The sequence below is a fragment of the Apium graveolens genome, chromosome 9 (genome assembly GCF_009905375.1).
Source record: "Apium graveolens cultivar Ventura chromosome 9, ASM990537v1, whole genome shotgun sequence".
In the NCBI taxonomy this organism is placed as follows: Eukaryota; Viridiplantae; Streptophyta; class Magnoliopsida; order Apiales; family Apiaceae; genus Apium; species Apium graveolens.
In genome coordinates, this window is record NC_133655.1 from 16683944 (window position 1) to 16696524 (window position 12581).

A 12581-nucleotide genomic window follows, 5' to 3' on the forward strand; every position below is an offset into this window, starting at 1 on the left:
AACTGCTTGTTTCACACAGAATGCAACTTTGATTAACAAGCATGGTAAAACACCATTTGGGATGGTGAAGGGAAAGAAGCTAAATTTGAAGTACTTTCACATTTTTGGTTGCAAGTGTTTTATTCTCAAAACTCATCCAGAACAGCTTACCAAATTTGATCTAAAGGATGATGAAGGTATTTTTGTGGGATATCCAATGTCTACAAAAGCCTTTAGAGTTTATAATCTGAGAAAAAGGACAGTCATGGAATCTATACATGTATCTTTTGATGACAAGAAGATTACAGGTCTAGAAGATGCAGATGACAATGATGAGTTGAGATTTGAAAATGAAGTACCATATGCTGAACAGCTAAATCCTGATATACTGACAAGTCCTGATACAGTAAATCCTTATATCACTCAAAGCTCTGATAATCCACATGACAGTGGAAATTCTGCAGATACTGAAGCACATCTTGAGGGGGAGCAATATGATTCAAATCCAGAGTTTTCTTCAAGTGATTCAACTGAAGGAACATCAGTTAATAATTCATCAAACTATAGTTCCTCAAACACTGATGAGTCAAGTACTGATAGCACTTGGAATACTGATCCAGGGGGAGCATCAGGAAATGATATAGGTACAAGTCAAAGAAATAATAGAGAGTTCATGGATCAAGGGAGAGGTTCTTGTAACGACCGAGAAATTGTGTCATATTAGATAAGTATTATGTGAGTTATGATATTATAAATTATAATTGATCATAAAAGGTTATTTGTTATGTGTTGTATGTGTTCAGTGTGGTTCGGGTTATTTTCTGGTATTTTATTACGTGTTAAATGGATTTATATTAAAAGTTATACTATCTAGGTTTTGTTTTAATAGTTGATATTTCGTATAGAGCAATTGGCCTTATGTTGCATAATATGGTGTATACCATATTGATTTTCCGAACATCTGGTTAATTTAGAAAATATTTCGTTATGCATCGCATTTTTGGAATATTCGTATTTTTTGGGAATTTTTGACATAATTTTTGTATTTATTATATTAAAAATTATTACCCATTAATTATTAATTTTGGGCTAATTATTTTTATTAAATGATATAATTAGGCCCTAAGTAATTTTTGGGGTATTATTTTATAACTATAAATACCATTTATCTGTTATTTAATTATTATTTAATTATACAAATTTCAGAAAAATATATTAAAAATCAGATTATTCTCTGAAAATTAGGGTTATGTTCCTCATGTGTTCTTGAGAATCAAAGAATGATTTTGGCCTGATATGGAAAGCAAATCATGTCGTATTTGTAACAAAATTAACTCTCATTAGGAGCTCTATCCAATTATGCTATCAAATCTTACCTCAGGTTCGTAAATTTTAAATTTTGGTTTTAGCGTTTATGTTCGAATTTGGGGGTTTTTGGTTGATTTTGATGATTGATTAAGCTTCAAGATAGAATTTGCAATCGATTTATATATTTAAGTGTATCAAACGATTACCCAAGGTAGTAAACCGAGTTCTTGAAATTTTTAGTTTTTATTTTTCAAATTTCTGGATTATTCTTGAATTTGTTGATAGTTTTGATCCTATCAATAGATAGGAAATTATCTAAGCTCTAAATTGAGACCTATATCATTGAGTTTCGTTTAGCAATGAAGGAATTCGTAAACTGGCCGGAACTTTGCCGGTTTGATTCGGGTTTTAAGCCATTTCGGGGACTAGTTGATGGTGTTTATGTTACAGACGGATTGTAGAAGTGATGTTGATTAGATTAGCATCGAAATTTGGCTGCAAAACGGGTGTTTTTGGGGTGGAATTTGGCCGCCGGACTTCGGCCGGAAGTCGGCCGAATTTTAGGAAACCCAGAACTCCGACGACGTGTTCCTCCGTCTCCGGCAGCCTTCCACTAGTCTACACTGCCGTTTGATCTGGTTGAACGAGAAATGAAATCTGAAAACTATTTATTCAGATTTCTTTTTATTAATAATCCAAAATTCATTTCTAAATTCTAAAAGTAATTTTTAAATTTAAAATTAATTTAGTTAATTATTTTAAATAATCAACTAAATTATTTTAATTTCAAAATTTTATTTTCTTTAATATTTTCAAAAATATAAATTTGATTTTTTATTTATAATTTGTTTTAATTAATTATTTGTGGATTTAATTAATTAATTATTTAATTTTATCTATAAATGGTTAAATAAAGTATAATTATATATAATTAAATTAAAATAATGATTTAAAAATCATTTTAAGCTTTTAAAAATTATATAAAGGTATTTAAAAATTAAATTATTATTATTATTATTATTGTTTTATTTGTAATAAATAGAGCGTTCGTCTGTTTAATACGAAACGAACGCGTCTAGACTTAGAAAAATATTATTCATCTATTAAAAATACTTTTTAGACCTAAATCCTTTTGTATCGAAAGGTCGCTTATTTTGTGAGTTGTTCTAAGTCGATTATTGCTCGATAAGTACTATTTTCGGCCCGATTTCAATTTTAAACGTATCAAGTCGAATGTTTTGACAGACTGAGTTATATGTTATATGAATTATGTGATATGTGCTTTATGTGTTTAGTGTTTTGCAAATTATGAGTCCACGTGTCTATTAAACATCATATGATTAAAAGTTGATCATTATCTCTTTTTATCGGGTGGGTAGACGATAAGGATAAACATATAATAGACAATTATATATTGTCGGTTAACTGAAATAGTATCTTTTATGATAGATACATATAGTTCGATGCATTCAAAGACATAGAGTGATAATAAAGTCTAATTATATGTGGTAATGACCCCGAGTAGATACAAAATGGAGGTGAACATAGCAGGGTGATTGAAAGTTAAATGGCGGATCAATTTAGGCAAGTATTCTCGAACCTCCTTGTGATATATTGCAAGTATTTCTTCCCTATTCTAAATTCAGAATAGTTAAATATTTTTATATTTTGCTACAATTACTCTTAATTATGCAAGTACATTTTTATTCTTATTCCTTATTATTATTTGTGATCTCTTGAGCAAATACCTATTGTTTTGGGTTATTTGCGAACCCTGAATCAGGATGTTATGAAATCAAAATGATTTGACATCAAACCACTCTACGAAGTGGATGGTTACGATAATGGCCAGAGATGGCTGGACCGTTTGATATGAGGGCCAGGGATGGACCGGACCCTATGGGCCGGGGATGGACCGGACCCTTGTTTATTGGGTCATAGTGCATGGGCACTCGAATGGATCTATTCACGTAGGTATGGATATGTACTGTATCCTGACTAATCAGCAGGGTATAGGAGCGAATGTTGATTCAAGTGTCTAGTCTTATTTATTGTTGATCGCCATTAACGACATTCCTTCTTGGAAGGTTTTTTAATTACAAAACCGAAAAAAGAATTGATTCAAAAAATGAATTAGAGAACTGTTCATTGATTTTCTTTATTTTTGATTAAAGGCTAATAAGGGCCGATAATTAATTCGCTCAATTATATTAATAAATAAATATGTTTATAAAATTATTTAAAGATTATTTCTGGGAGTTCCTTTTGATCATAATACCTGGAAACCAATTATGATACTTGCTAGGCATTTTTGGCTCACTCTTGCTTTGTGAATTCTTATTTCTTTCAATATCAAATAAGGATAAAAGTGAATAGCTCTTAATAGACAACAAAATTGGAGAGATCCCAGCTACAGGAAGTTGGAGATGACAGAGTGAATAAGACGAGGAAGTTAGTAAAGAGGTAATAGAATTTTATTTAGTTATAAATTTTAGAAGGTTAGATTCTTGTTTAATACCATAAACTGTAAACTATCCGGAATTGAGGGGTTATCTGTATATTTGTTTTAAAATACAGGTTTATATTATTTAAAGTTGTTTGGTGACACCCAATCCTTACCCCGGATTTGGGGATGTTACAAGTTGGCATCAGAGCCACAGGTTGTTGGTCCCTAAAATAAGTTTAGGTAGAAATTAAGATAGGACTGGCATGTCAGATAAGATAGGTAAGACCTGAAGTAAACTCATATTGAGTTGAGTTAAGATTATCAAATATGATATTGGTTATTAAGATATGATGTTGTTAAGATAGGTGTGAGGTGAATATGTTGACGCTATTAGTATATTGAGTACCTAGATCCTATAGGTACGAGGAGTCGACGACTCGACAGATATCGGGTAAACTATCCTAATTTATGTGTGGTTTGAAATGAATATGGGATTGATTTTTTCAAGAATTGGTAGAGAAGAGACAAATGAATTTTAGTATGATTTGGTTTAGAATCGTGTAGTGAAACATAACTATCAGTCTTTAGCCAAGAGAGTCAAGCAGGGAGTTAGAGCTACCAGTTTTGGAGGAACCCTTAACGATTGACCCTAGATACGTTTGCGAGATGTTCTGGTTATTGTCAGTCATTCCTCGGGCACCGTGCAAGGAACGACACATATACTTTATTAGGTATACTTAAAATTAACAAGATAGTACCAGATGTCAGCATTGGAGTTAGAGTTACGAATAAGATAGTATGCAATGGTAAATGAAGTTTTCGTCGACTAATGAATACGAAATGAACCCAAGGAAGGGTAGAAGATATACCAAAGTGGATGGACCCTTATGTGGTTGTTTCTTTAATTATGTACCTTATTGGTGGATTATGAGAATAACAAACAACTCATATAGTAGTGACGACCATGTGTGCAATTTTTAAAAATTTAAACAAATTTTCAAAAAAGATTTTCTTAACAAAATTCTAAAAGTTCTTTAAACATAATGAGTTCTTAAAATTTGGTTGTCAAGTTACTACTTCAGTTCTTGTTGTTATAATCATTAGAATACCCAGAAGAATACTTGATCTGGACCCAGTATTGTCAAATTCAGAGGGTCAAGTGGACTCGTTATTATGAAGGAGTTTAAAAAGTTTCCTGGAGAAAGACTATAAATCTTCTTTAATAGTATCGACGATAGAGTTAACGTGCGGGGACATTATATATCCAATTCATGAAATTATTAAGGTTCAAAGAAACCGATATATTGGGGGTCTAATGATAGGCTTAGGTGGCATGGACGGAATGAGAAGTTATGATTGTAAATCTCATAAGAAAGTGATTATGTTCTAATTGTCAAAGTATTGAACATGGAGGCACGATGCTAGAAATGCGAGACTTAATAGTAGGAAATTGGCATTAGGTGAATTTACGAAGGCATTTCCCGAGGACTTTTCGAAGTTATTATATGACTTGGATTTGGAATTGGTTACTCGAATGAGCCCTGAAGGTATACATAAGTGAAACGTGGATGACGACTAATGATGTCATTCTTTTCTCTAATACGGCAACGTATATTCTTCTTGATTCTTGAATACGCATGAGCTTCTTTCATTAATAAGTTATATAAGGCAAGAAGGAAAGAAAAATTTATTGTATCCCTTTTAAATCATTTCTCTTCTCAAAATATTGCTTTCTGATTGAGACAAGCAGTGCTATAGTGTGACGCTTTATCAGAATGATGAGGAGTCTGGTGGGCGCCACCTAATCATGTGCGGTATGACATATAGTATGAAAGACTGGCCATCTTGACTAAAAATATGGTTGTCTCATTCATATATAAATCATTATTCATTCTTTCTAGGTCAATCATGATTTATTGTCTTATGGATCCTTCCAATTGTTTTGTCATACTGTTGTTCTTTAAAAAGCTTTCTAATCGAGATCATATACACAAATTCTCTTATTGTCTAAGGTCTATTCTTTGAAGGTTTTAAAAGAAGTGAAATAATTCCGTATAGTAGCTGGAATTACGTGGTGAGTATAGATATGATTGCAAGCCAATAAATGATGGACATTTACGCGGAAAGAAGAATCATTATGCAGATAACGTGGTTGTTATGAGACATCAAGTCAGAAGCGGATATCTGTTATACATGATTGTGTTGTTCTGGTAATTCTAACAGAACGCTATAGTGTGTTAACATGACATATATCAAGACTAAGATTTGGGTATGAAATGAATTAGTTAGCAAACCGCATTAGGTGAGTTAACCACATGAATAAGAAAGTAAAGCGGTGTATACCAAATAAAGCAAATGTTTGACTGGACAGCAGAAGAAGATGAAGAAATTCTTAATAAAAAACCAGACAAGAGATTAATACGTTAAGAAGGTGAAGCCTACCTCACTCATGTGAGAGATACTTGTCATGAAGGTTCAAGATTGAAGAAATTCTAATTACGAATAAACTACGAGTGTGTTCTTCAAAAATTGTTAGGCTTTCCAGCTCCATCCACTGAGTTATGGTGAATTTGACACTAAGAACTGAGCCAGCGACAAAGATTCTATATTGAAAGACACAAGTAGAGATGAAGAAATGGAGACCCAACTGCGAAATCTTTTAAGAAGTAATGTTTTAAAACCAATTGAATTTTCACAAAATTATGATAATGTTGGTTGAGACCATGTGTTGGTTATCAGAAATTAAATAAGTTAACTAATGAGAATAAATACATATTGTCAAGAATAAATGAGTTGTTCCATCAGTTTAAAGGGGCAGTATAATTTATTAAAAGTAATCATATATAAGTGTTTAAGGTAGAAAATGAGATTAAAAGTTGTCTTTAAAACGGATTTATAAACAAGCATAAGTAATATGAATTGTTAATTAAAAAGCTTGAATTGAAAAAAAATGAACTAGAAGAATCCTGGAATAAAGTTTTTGAGAAATAGTAGAATAAATTTAAATTCATTATTGATATTTTGTGATATTCTGAAAGAATTGAGGAAATGTATGGTTATATTAATAATTGTTTATTTATTACCTTAGTTTAATTAAAATAAGGTTGCTATGTTAGTTAATAGTATATGTGGTTATTAGCATGATATGTTCTGAAGTATGGAGAATTGATGAGGTTGGTGGATGGTGGTGATTTGATATGATTGTTGGTTGTTTGGTTGATTGTTGGTGTCGGCTTGAGTCTGACTGGTCGTCAATAATATAGAGGAGATGCTGCCCAATTTTTTGGAAAATACCCTGCTACTAAAGATAGAAAGTATACTTTTGTGTGTTATTGATATTCCTGTTGATACTCCAAATGATTGTGATCTCGGTTCTTGAAAGAGGTTGTTATATCCAAACCGACTTTATATAATTGGTCTTTGATTTCGTTTAGCTAGTCATCATTTGGTTTAATTGATCAATTAAAAGAGTTAATTGGTTAATTTTATCAACTAATGGTCAGTTAGATGGAAATCAATTCCAATTAGATTAAGTCAAATTCTGATGTTATTTGCAGATCCGAAATCAAAGCAATTAGGAATTTGGAGGAAGTAAGGACACCGGTAGAATTCAGAAGTTTAGTGGAATTAGCGCGATGTTACTGCAAGTTTGTGTGAGGCTTTATCTAGATGAATATGCCCTTTACAATAGACAAGCGAAATAAAAATTTATTTGTACAGGCAAGTGAGAAGAATGTTTTCAAGAACTAAAGGCTCGGGATAGAGCAAAGAGAAGGAAGAAGGAAATAAAAAGAAGAAGGAATAAAGAAGAGAGTGATAACTACATCAATGTGGATATAGTTAAACGATCAAAGAAATTTTATCATATACAATATTATTTTCAAGAAGACATGGATGTATACCATTATAGAACGACAAAGTAATGAGAAATACTCTGAAATACTAGAAAACTCATGAACGTAAGTATCCGATGTATGGTCGAAGTTGGCAATGATTGCATGTGAACTAAAGATGAGGGAGTATTATTATGTAGGGAAGAAGATATATAACTTAGACCCAGTAATTTGAAGCACATCTTCAATTCGAGGAAGTCAAATATGAGACAGATGATATTTGGAATTGGTTAGAGGTGATTGTTGGGCGATGAGCGATTATTTGAGCAAGGCTAATGAGGTAGCTGTTAATTCAGCAAAAAGAAAAGATGGACTTTGATAATTTTATTAGCCATAATAGTAGAAAAGTTCAAATAGTTATGAATTGAAAGCTTTCATTCCAGAGTTAGCCACAGAAGTGGTTTATCTAATGATGAACCAATCATTACTATTGGAAAGAAGGATTCGCATATGTTAAGAAGAAATAATGAGCCGGGAGGATGAAAAACATAACCAGGAAAGGAAGTGGAATCAAAAGGATGATAAAGAAATTTTATAAGGATTCCTAGGATAAGAAAGTTATGGACGTCATATATGAATGAAACATTTACCACTTAAGATAAGGAATTCATTCGGAGAATACGATTAAATACTGAGAGATGAAAGAAGATATTAATTGACTGGGTATAAGGACGGAGATGGTAGAACATGTAAGTAAATATTATATCTACCGAAGAATCAAGGCCATCATCAAGGGCTGAATATATTATCGTAATCGTTTCGAAAAGAGTACATCACGTTAATGGACGTTTTAGTGAAATTACTTGAAAACCAAAAATGAAGGAAGCGTTATTTGAATTATTACGGATAGGTTGACCAAACCTAATCATTCTCTTATTACTGAATACTTTATTCAATAAGTTAGTTCGATATTACTTAAAGGAGATTATGGTACATCATCAGATTCAAGTAAGGATTGTAATTGATCGATATTATTACTTAATTTAATATATTGGAAAAATATTGAAAATGTTGTGAACTGTGCTAAACCTGAATAGGATATACCACTCATGGATGAACGAGCATCAAATAAGGTAAAACTAAAAGATAGGAATTTGGCTAAACATCGATAACTCGAAAGATTCAAGTTACTCCGAGAATATGATACGAGACATAAATGTAAAAGAAGACTTGCTGATTATATGATATAAAGAAAGAAATATAGTTATATGTGACTAAACATCATGGGAGAGCATTGCAATAAGTTTCATTTTGGGGCTTTCTAGAACCAAAATAAATGATAATACGAGTTTGAGTATGCGGGTGATGTCTCCAAGTTAGTATATTTTCTTCTAAATAGTAGAAGATTTTCGCTCGATGAATAAATTCATGTGTGATTAAAGGACATATGAGATGATAACAAATTCGTACATCAATGGTATCCAGTCGATATTTTCTCTTTAGTTTTAAATTCTAGAGTTAATTTTGAAAATGTTTAGGAACCAAATGCACCTTGGGCTTAGTGTATCATTTCAGATGAATGAGAAGAGTAAGAGAATAATTAAAGAGCTTTGAATGTGCGTGGAAGTGACTACAAGTTAGGCTGATTAAACAAAGAAATATATGGCGAGTGAAGTTAAACAACCAGTAAATGTTGAAAACATTCATGAACCCGATTGATTAGAATTAGTAAGAAAAGGTAGTTAATATGTATTCTATTGATCCTTTTGAGATAGAAATATATGCAGGAAAGATTATGAGTGAGTTGGATTTACCACCACAGGTATATCATGTTCATAGTATGTCTATATGTTCGTACTCGGAAAGTGTAGTCTAGCTTCATTGTAGTTATGATGGAAATTGAAGTTGGATGGTATGAACAGATGATAGGATATTATGTTAGCAAGAGGCTGTTGGGTAATAATTTGATATTGTGAGTTAAAGTGTTATGAAGAAATTGTAAGGTTGAGAGGTCAACCTGAGAAATGGAAGTGAGATACTTGAACGTATCATTATATGTTCCTTAATATGATTCCGAGGACAGAATCCTTTTAAGGGGGGAGTATGTAAAGACCGAGAAATTCTGACTGTTTTATGCATATTAGATAAGTATTATGTGATTTATGATATTATAAATTATGATTGATCATAAAAGGTTATTTATTATGTGTTGTATGTATTTTGTGTGGTTCAGGATATTTTCGGGTATTTTTATTACGTGTTAAATGGATTTATATTAAAATTTATATAATTCAGGTTTCGTTTTAATTGTTGATATTTGGTTTACGGCAATTGGCCTTATGTTGCATAATATGGTTTATACCATATTGATTTTCCGAACATCTAGTTAATTTAGAAAATATTTCGTTTCGTGAAAAATGATTTTTCAGGGCCCCTATCGGGACGTCAAAACCCACAAAAATCGTATTTTTATTTTTATAAAATCGTGGGACTTTCAAATTTTGAATATTTTCGCATTTTGGATTATTCGTAATTTTTGTGAATTTTTGACATAAACTTTGTATTTCTTGGATTAAAAAATTATTCCTTGTTATTTATTAATTTTGGGCTAATTATTTATATTAAATGATATAATTAGGCCCTAACTAATTTTAGGGGAATTATTTTATAACTATAAATACCATTTATCTGTTATTAAATTCTTATTTAATATACAAAAATTAGAAAAAAATATTAAAAATCAAATTATTCTCTGAAAATTAGGGTTATATTTATCATGTGTTCTTGAGAATCAAAGCATGATTTTGGCCTGATCTGGAAAGAAAATCATGTCGTATTTGTAACCAAATTGACTCTCATGAGGAGCTCTATCCAATTATGCTATCAAATCATACCTCAGGTTCGTAAATTTTAAATTTCGATTTTAGGGTTTATGTTCGAATTTGGGGGTTTTTTATTGAGGGATTATGGTTTGATTTTAATGATTGATTAAGCTTCAGGATAGAATTTGCAATCGATTTATATATTTATGTGTATCAAACGGTTACCCAAAGTAGTAAACCGAGTTCTTAATATTTTTAGTTTTTATATTTCAAATTTCTGGATTGTTCTTGAATTTATTGATAGTTTTGATCCTATGAATGGATAGGAAATGATCTAAGCTTTAAATTAACACCTAAATCATTGAGTTTCGTTTAGCAACGAAGGAATTCGTAAATTGGCTGGAATTGCCAGTTTGATTCGGGTTTTTAGCCGGATATTACTTCCGGGGACTTGTTGATGGTGTTTATTTTACAGATGTACTGTAGAAGTGATGTTGATTAGATTAGCATCGAAATTTTGTTGTAAACCGGGTGTTTTGGGGCGGAATTTGGCTGCCGGACGCCGTTCTGGGAAACCCAGAACTCCGGGGACGTGTTCGTCCGTCTCCGGTAGCCTTCCACTAGTCTATACTGCCGTTTGATCTGGTTGAACGAGAAATGAAATCTGAAAAGTGTTTATTCAGATTTCTTTTTATTAATAATCCAAAAATCATTTTTAAATTCTAAAAAGTGATTTTTAAATTCAAAATCAATTTAGTTAATTATTTTAAATAATTAACTAAGTTTCTTTAATTTTAGATTTTTTTTATTTTTAAAAATCTAAATTTGATTTAATTATTTATAATTTAATTTAGTTAATTATTTATGCATTTAATTACAGAATTAATTTTATCTATAAATATTTAAATAAAATGTAATTATTTATAATTAAATTAGATAATGATTTAAATATCATTTTGAGCTTTTAAAATTTTTATTAAGGTATTTAAAAATTTAATTAATATTATTAATAATTTAATTATTCTTGTTTTATTCGTAATAAATAGACCATTCGTCCGTTTAATACGAAACGAACGTGTCTAGACTCAGAAAAATATTCTGCTTCTATTATAGATACTTTTGAGACCTAAATCCTTTTTATCAAAAAGTTGCTTGTTTTGCGAGTCGGTCTGAGTCGATTATTGATCGATAAGTACTATTTTCGACCCGATTTCAATTTTAAACAAATTGAGTTGAATGTTTTGACAGACTGAGTTATATGTTATATGAATTATGTGATGTGCTTTATGTGTCTATTGTTTTGTAAATTGAGAGTCCACATGTCTATTAAACATTATATGATTAAAAGATGATCCTTATCTCTTTTTATCGGGTGGGTAGACGATAAGGATAAGCGTATAATAGACAATTATATATTGTCGGTTAACTGAAATAGTATCTTTTATGATAGATACATGTAGTTTGAGGCATTCAAAGACATACAGTGATAGTAAAGCCTGATTATATGTGGTAATGAGATGAGTAGATACAGAGTGGAGGTGAACATAACATGGTGATTGAAAGTTAAAAAGCGGATCAATTGAGACAAGTATTTTCGAACCTCCTTGTGATATATTGCAAGTATTTCTTCCCTATTCTAAATTCAGAATAGTTAAACATTTTTATATTTTGCTGCAATTACTCTTAATTATACAAGTACCTTTTTATTCTTGTTCCTTATTATTATTTGTGATCTCTTGAGGAAATACCTATTATTTTGGGTTATTTGCGAACCCTGAATTAGGATATTTTGAAATCGAAATGATTTGACATCAAAATACTCTACGGAGTGAATGGTTACGATAATGGCTAGAGATGGCTGGACCCTTTGATATGAGGGCCAGGGATGGACCAGACCCTTATTTATTGGGTCATAGTGCATGGGTACCCGAATGGATCTATACACGTAGGTATAGATATGTACTGTATCCTGACTGATCAGCAGGGTATAGGTGCGAATGTTGATTCTAGTGTCCATTCTAATTTATTATTGATCGCCATTAACGACATCCTTCTTAGAAGGTTTTATGATTACAAAACCGAACAAATAATTGATTCAGGTTATAAATCAGAGAACTGTTCATTGATTTTCTTTATCTATGATTGCAGGCTAATAAGGGCCAATGATTTATTCACTCAGTTGTTTTAATAAAT